The sequence below is a fragment of the Puma concolor genome, chromosome A1, assembly GCF_028749965.1.
Source record: "Puma concolor isolate L17-30 chromosome A1, mPumCon1.1.hap2, whole genome shotgun sequence".
Lineage (NCBI taxonomy): Eukaryota > Metazoa > Chordata > Mammalia > Carnivora > Felidae > Puma > Puma concolor.
This window is the reverse complement of record NC_141667.1, coordinates 197,349,433-197,356,674: the sequence shown is the minus strand read 5'-3', so window position 1 is coordinate 197,356,674 and position 7,242 is coordinate 197,349,433. Positions and strand designations below refer to the sequence as shown.

The following is a 7,242-nucleotide window of genomic DNA, read 5'->3' as shown; positions in this document are numbered from 1 at the left end:
AAAAATGCTTAAAGCAGCAAGAGAAAAGAAATCCCTAATTGCAAGGGAAGTCAAATAGGATTAGCAGCAGATCTCTCCACAGAAACTTGACAGGACAGAAGGGAGTGGTATGATATATTCAATGTGCTGAATGGGAAAAATATGTAGCCAAGAATATTCTATCCAGCAAGACTCTCATTCACAATAGAAGGAAAGATAAAGAGTTTCTCAGAAAAACAAAAACTGAAGGAGTTGGTGGCCACTAAACCAGCCCTGCGAGAAATAGTAATGGGGACTCTGAGTGGGAAAGAAAGAACAAAAGTGACAAAGACTTAGAAGGAAAAGGGAAAATTTCCAGAAACACCAAATGTATAGATAATACAATGGCACTAAATTCACATCTATCAATATTCACTGTGAATGCAAATGGACTAAATGCTCCAATCAAAATACACAGGATATGAGAATGGATAAAAACACAATACCCATTTATATGCTGCCTACAAGAGACTCATTTTAGACCGAAAGACACCTGCAGATTGAAAGTGAGGGAATGGAGAACCATTTATCATGCTAATGGATGTCAAAGAAAGGTGAAGTAGCCATACTTATTTCAGAAAAACCAGATTTAAAAAAATTTTTTTAACGTTTATTTATTTTTGAGACAGAGAGAGACAGAGCATGAATGGGGGGAGGGTCAGAAAGACAGGGAGACACAGAATCTGAAACAGGCTCCAGGCTCTGAGCGGTCAGCACAGAGCCCAACGAGGGGCTCTCACTCACCTCGAGATCATGACCTGAGCCAAAGTCGGATGCTTAACTGACTGAGCCACCCAGGCACTCCCAGAAAAACTAGATTTTAAAACAAAGACTGTAACAAGAGATGAAGAAGGGCACTATATCATAATGAAAGGGCCGATCCAACAAGATCTAACAATTGTAAATATTTGTGCCCCCAACATGGTAACTCAAATATATAAATCAATTAATAACAAACATAAAGAAACTCACTTGATAACAATACAATAATAGTAAGGAACTTTAAAAACCTACTCACAACAATGGACATATCATCTAAGCAGAAAATCAACAAGGAAGCAATGGCTTTGAATGACGCATTGGACCAGATAGACTTAAATATATTCATTTCATCCTAAAGCAGCAGAATACACATACTTTTTGAGTGCACATGGAACATTCTCCAGAATAACTCATATAGGGAAAAAAAGACAAAAAAGAAGAAGAAATAAAAACAGAAATCTAGGAAAAACTATCTTCTGTCATTATACTTATACCAGAATCAACTAAGATTCTCATAGGTGCATAGGATTTCTAAATGTAACAATGGCTCTTGATCTTTAACAGGGTCTCATAGTGGTAAATCAAGACCCTGTCACCCAGGCCATTCTTAGTGAATCTGTCATGGAACCTCAGGCTCCTAATGAAGTAGATGATGATGAAGAAGGAGAAACTGTAACAGAAGAAAGTGAGAATGAACTGGATAACTCTAAACTCTCAGTCAAATAGGAATGCAGACAGATTTCTCCCCCAACTAAGAGAATATAATTCTGACTTAATTAAACTGTGGACTGATATTCAGCAAAAAATGGACATTTATTTAACTGTCAAAATTATGCTATTTTATACTCTATATGTAGTCATCAAAACTTCATTTTGATATTTATTTGGGAAATATTTATTTATTTATCAAAATATTTATCATTTTGATATTTATTTGGGAAAAGCCAATGGACATCTGGTTATAGTGCATACTATAGGAAGTTATAGTGCATATGTGGATTAAAAATACAATTGGTAACAAAATGATTGACCTTGCAGACTGATCTGATGCCAACCACCATGATTTCTCTGTTTCAATATACTGGATGAAGAGTTTTCAAATCACTTAATTTTCAGCTTAGAAAATATTTAAAACTGCTTGAAACTATTTAGGTGAGATGTTATGCACTGTACTGACATGAGGTTAATCTGAAGAGGACAACGTTGAGATGAAAGCATTAATTTAACCTATGACTACACAACTGCATCCACCCCCAATTCAAACTATGTATTTGAACTTCTTCAAATCTACCTGATTGGAAAGCATCTTCAAAATTGTTTTTTATTACTAAATTTTGACATACCTTCAAAATTCATATTAATGATTTGAGTAATTATATTTTCATACCAATATATTTTTAATAAATAATTTTTAATACATTTTAATAATAAATTTAATAAATTTTAATAAATAAATTTTTTTAATGAAGGTTTAGTTGTGACTAACCTGCCTTATCACAACTTTCGACTAAAGTTTTGGTATTCTGTAGCATGGCAATAATTGCTTGTCGAGAGCAATTAAAGAAAAAGACTTTAATGGATTACGGAATGAGTATACACATACACACACTCACACACACACACGCTCACATGCACAGAGTTTTCTATCAATATATAACAGATTATCAAAAACTTCAGCAACACCCAAGTATTATCCTATAGTTTTTGTGAGTCAGGAATCTGGGCAAATTAGCTGGATCCTCCTCCTGGGTCTCACAAGGCTGAAATTAATGTATTAGATGGGACGGAGATTGTCATCTGGGGCTTGAATTTTCTTCCAAGCTCATCCAGGTTATTGGAAGAATTTGGTTCCTTGTGTTTGTCTGATTGCAGTCCCCCTGCCCCATTTCCTTCTGGCTGTGAAACCTGGGCTGTTCTCAGCTCCCAGGTGGTACTCTCAGATCCTTGATATGCACCATCCTTCATTGCTTTCCTATGTTAAAATCTCCCTAAATTCAGAAGGATGAAGACCTTTGGAAGGGCACGCTAGATTAGTACAGGCCAACTTACATAACCTTCCTTTTGATTAAGTCATCTGATTAGTAACCTAATCAGGGCAATCTTTGTCTCATCATATTCACAAATTATTCCTTACCTCAAGAGGAGAGTAGTCCATAGAGCACCATGTAGGAATCAGACATCTTAAGGCTATCTCAGAATTCTGCCTATCATAATATAGATGTAATATCGTAAGTCATGAAATACTAGTTACATAGGAAGTCTGCACTCTGCTTTTTACTTCACTGTGGGTTCTACTTTTCTGGAATTCATACTGGAAGATAGATTTATCTTGGCAGTCAGATCTACTTCTCTTTTGATAAATCTGCCATAGTAATATTTTGAAAATTTATATTAAATTACCAAACTCTCCCATTAAAAACACCTTCATTCATGACTCTTTATTTATTAAGATAAAGAAGGCCAGTTATCCCCAAACAAATGCAAAGTCCATATTATAGCATCACTTTCTTATGCCAGGATCTCACCTGCTCTTATCCCTATGCTTGCTCTGGACTGTGAACAGGCTGTGCTTCACCATGGAACACTGCACATGCCATTCTTTCTCCTTGGAGTGTCCCCCTTTCCTTGTTCTTCTAAGTAAATTATATTCATTCTCATTAAGCAGCATCAGTGCCTTGGAGAAGTTCTCTGATCTCTGTACCTGTAAAATTCTATTAGTAGCTCTTTTCATAGATACTTTCTGTCTACCTGTATGATTATAGATTGTTTTCAACACTAGATTGTGACTCTGTTCATTATATCATTAGAGCTTAATAATACTTTAAATGAATGATAGAATAAATCAAGGAAATAATATTGAAAATTAAGAAATCTTAGAGTCTCAAACAATTTTCTGGAAACTTTTAAATTTGTATTTTTTCCCTGTTGTCAACATTTTATTTACAAGAAGTCGTAGGTTGGTTAGTTATTGGAAATCTATTGGAAGAAGTCAAAAATTAAAATAATTGCTTTATTCTTTGTTCCAAAAATACTAAGTCATATGATCTTTGCAGGTTTTATCTAAAAGAAGGGCATGAAAACTTGAAAGCAGGAGCAGAGAAAGGGGAGTGGAAGCTCAAGAATATATTACTGAGAACAAACTCTGTAAAACCAAATTCATTTATGACAAGTGGGTAGCAAAAGCAAACCAGCCTTCTTCATTTTGTTTCTCAGTCTTTGTTCTTGGATTAAGAGGTGTAGGGGCGCCTGGGTGGCTCAGTCAGTTAAGCGTCCGACTTCGGCTCAGGTCATGATCTCGCGGTCCGTGAGTTCGAGCCCGGTGTCGGGCTCTGTGCTGACAGCTCAGAGCCCGGAGCCTGTTTCCCATCTCCCAGTACTAGGGGCTCTTCTGAGAAATTGGGGTTTCTGTCCTGCTAAATGTTTGAGAACTGCGGAGGGTCTGGAAGAGGCTAAAAAAAGGAACCTGAGTTTTGTTCTCCATATCTTCCCCCATATGAGAAACCCTCCACCTCTGAGTGAAGAGGCAACTTCTTTGAATTCTGATTGTGCAGTAGGTAAGGTCTTTTCTCAATTTTGTTTCTTCTCAATTATTTTCATAGTTGGAAGAATTTGTGGAGCAGGACAAGTTTGAACAGTCCTCCTCAATACATGCTGCAAGGGAGAGAATTCTGAGTTGATCTTCTGCCTTGGTGGTGTTATTTGAGCTCAAATACATGTGCTGGAAAATTGTTGGCCAGATCCACACGATCTGGGAGGGGGGGTTGGCACCTGGGATAGTTTAACAGCCAAGTCTTCCTGTGGGAATTCAACCACTTCTTCCCCTCTGACCATCGATGGCACAGAGACATTAGCATTTAGAACAGGGCCTCTGAATTATCTGTAATTCCTACCCATGGATCCCCTTTCTGATGCCTGATTTTCTGTGTTGCTATTTATCAAAGACAATTCTTTATGGCATGTGTGAGTGATGTAAGTTGCTAAATCTATTGTGACCATGTACTGCTGAAGTCTTAACCTGGGTAGTATTTTCTTCTCCAAGAAGAATTTCAGGTATAAGAGCATTAGTGAGCTCATGATGATCACCTAACACTTGTTGAAGCAGCTGCCTGTGTCTACTTTATGCAGCTGCAGCTCACTCTCTTTAAGGTACCAAATCAGGCAACAGAGGGAGCTCACCAGCTACAGAGTGAAACCTGTAAGACTGACTACTCTGTAGTCCCTTGACTTCACATCCTGTCCACCATTCATATTCTTCCATTTAGTGTTCCACTTCATGTATCATGTGTTTGAGGACATCTAGCCTGAATTTATTGCTATTTGGTAAGTCTGTGGAGGCTATGCTACCTGCTGACATGTTTTCCTTCTGCTTGGAAGGAGCAAACAAATCCATTTTTCCTTTTATTTTATTTAACAACTGTTTTTTGCTTCCTTGGGGTTAGCGCCTGTCCCACAATATAGCTTGAGTCTAGAATCTCAGTAGATTCTTCAGATTGAAGCCTGGTGTGGATTCTCTTGGCAGCGCTGGTAGGATTTAAAGCAGCTTTTTGTTCCCCTGATGGAGGGACAGATGATGGAGTTCCTGCAGGGGTTACCTGTGACTGTGTTTCTATTTTTTGCTGAATATCAGTCCACAGTTTAATTAAGTCAGAATTATATTCTCTTAGTTGGGGGAGAAACCTGTCTGCATTCCTATTTGACTGAGAGTTTAGAGTTATCCAGTTCATTCTCACTTTCTTCTGTTACAGTTTCTCCTTCTTCATCATCATCTACTTCATTAGGAGCCTGAGGTTCCATGACAGATTCACTAAGAATGGCCTGGGTGACAGGGTCTTGATTTACCACTATGAGACCCTGTTAAAGATCAAGAGCCATTGTTACATTTAGAAATCCTATGCACCTATGAGAATCTTAGTTGATTCTGGTATAAGTATAATGACAGAAGATAGTTTTTCCTAGATTTCTGTTTTTATTTCTTCTTCTTCTTCTTCTTCTTCTTCTTCTTCTTCTTCTTCTTTTCTTTTTTTTTTTTTCCCTATACATTTCAGGTCTTTATAGGAAAATAATTACAAGCTGTTGACATAACATTTCTCTCTTTGGACACATTTCAGGATAATAAAAATTCCTCCCATCTTCATGAAGATTTGCTTAGATTCTAGAGTATTAAGAAACTTAGATATACCATCCCTTGAGAGACATGTGATTAGATTTCAGTGTAATAAACCAAGAAGGCCTTCCCCTCCTCAGATCACAAGAGTCTTTGACATTCTAGACCAAAATAAAGTTTTTTTTTTCTTTTTCCCACAGGGGCTAATGGATGGAAATACCAGCTATCCAACTTAAGCACTAAGTGTTATAATTTTGGAGTGCCTCTCCTATGATATGAACTCACTGCATTCCCAAATAATACCTTGTTCTCACTCTGGGCAATTGACTGTTTGTGTCCTCCCAAAAGTGTATGTTGAAATCCTAACACCAATGTGATTGTATTAGGAGGCAGGGCTTTTGGGGCGATGAGGTCATGAATGGAGCCCTCATTAATGGGATTAGTACCTTATACAACAGGCCTCAGAGAGCTTCTTCCCCACTTCCACCATGTGAAGACACAGCAAGAAGAGAGCTGTCTATGAACCAGGAAGTGGACTCTCACCAAACACCACATCTGTTGTTGCCTTGATTTTGGACTTCTCAGCCTCCAGAACTGTGAGGAATAAATTTCTGTTATCTATAAGCCACCCAGTCTATGGTGTTCTTCTATAGCAGTCTCATTGGACTACTGCACTGTGTGTTCCAGTGAGGATTGGGGCTCAAAGAACTGGCACTAAGATCCTACCCAGGCTGGTGTTTTTGATGTGAGTAATGCATGGCCTGTTTTTCTGCAGTCTGATACTTCTGTCAGGATACACATGAAATTACATAGACTAACTTGTTAACTTGCAAGTAGGGTAAAGTCTCAGACCCTTCACACTTTCTGACTTAACATATATTCCATAAAAATATTCTCTACAAACAAACAAAAGAACCTGTTCTACAAAACAGAATTAATAATATCAGTCTGAATAATATCCTTAATATTTAGATTTGTTTCCTTCAAGATCTTGGTGTCTGTGGTTTTCGGTTTATGATACTATCCAAAAAACAAACAAGCATCTATGGCTGTGGTAAAAATCAACAAACTGTGATTAAGCTGAAAGAGCATAAACTACCACATGTATATAATAATCATGCATGTATGCAATGACGTCTTCCACAGATTTGGGGGTTGCATAGGTGGCTGTGGTCAGTGGAGCATTCCTAACCACTTCTGGTTACGCGCTGTCCCATTGGAATTGATTTTTGCTCAAATAAGTCATAAAATACTTAATGTACCTTAGTTTATCTTTTAACCATACAAACCTGTTAATTGCATTCCTTGGTTTATTAAAAAAAAAGACATTGCTGCTGTGGGTTTGATCGTCTTCAATC

General features: G+C 37.5%; 1 pseudogene; it reads right to left on the bottom strand.

Moving 5' to 3' along the window:
- Positions 1–2,532: 2,532 nt before the first annotated feature.
- On the bottom strand, positions 2,533–6,374 carry LOC112860789 (spindle and centriole-associated protein 1-like; annotated as a pseudogene).
- Positions 6,375–7,242: the final 868 nt, after the last annotated feature.